Source organism: Triticum aestivum, chromosome 1D (assembly GCF_018294505.1).
Source record: "Triticum aestivum cultivar Chinese Spring chromosome 1D, IWGSC CS RefSeq v2.1, whole genome shotgun sequence".
In the NCBI taxonomy this organism is placed as follows: domain Eukaryota; kingdom Viridiplantae; phylum Streptophyta; class Magnoliopsida; order Poales; family Poaceae; genus Triticum; species Triticum aestivum.
In genome coordinates this window covers 415181608-415181847 of record NC_057796.1, presented here as the reverse complement: position 1 = coordinate 415181847, position 240 = coordinate 415181608, and positions in this window count along the sequence as shown.

Here is a 240-nt window from a genome sequence, read left to right as displayed (position 1 = left end):
GTCTGTAAAAGCCGGTCACAAATCCGCGTGTCTACGATTATCGCTCCGGTAATGCTTCAAGGTGTTGTTTGACTTCAACTATATGACTCTTCTTTGACTTTTACAACTCTTTATTATCTTCACATGTATGCATAAACACGTACATGTAGATAAAAATCATGGAATATGTGTGAAATGTTTTTCTACCTTGGATTCATCGTTCTTCGTGCTTGTGCACTCGGTTTTCACTGGTATGCAATG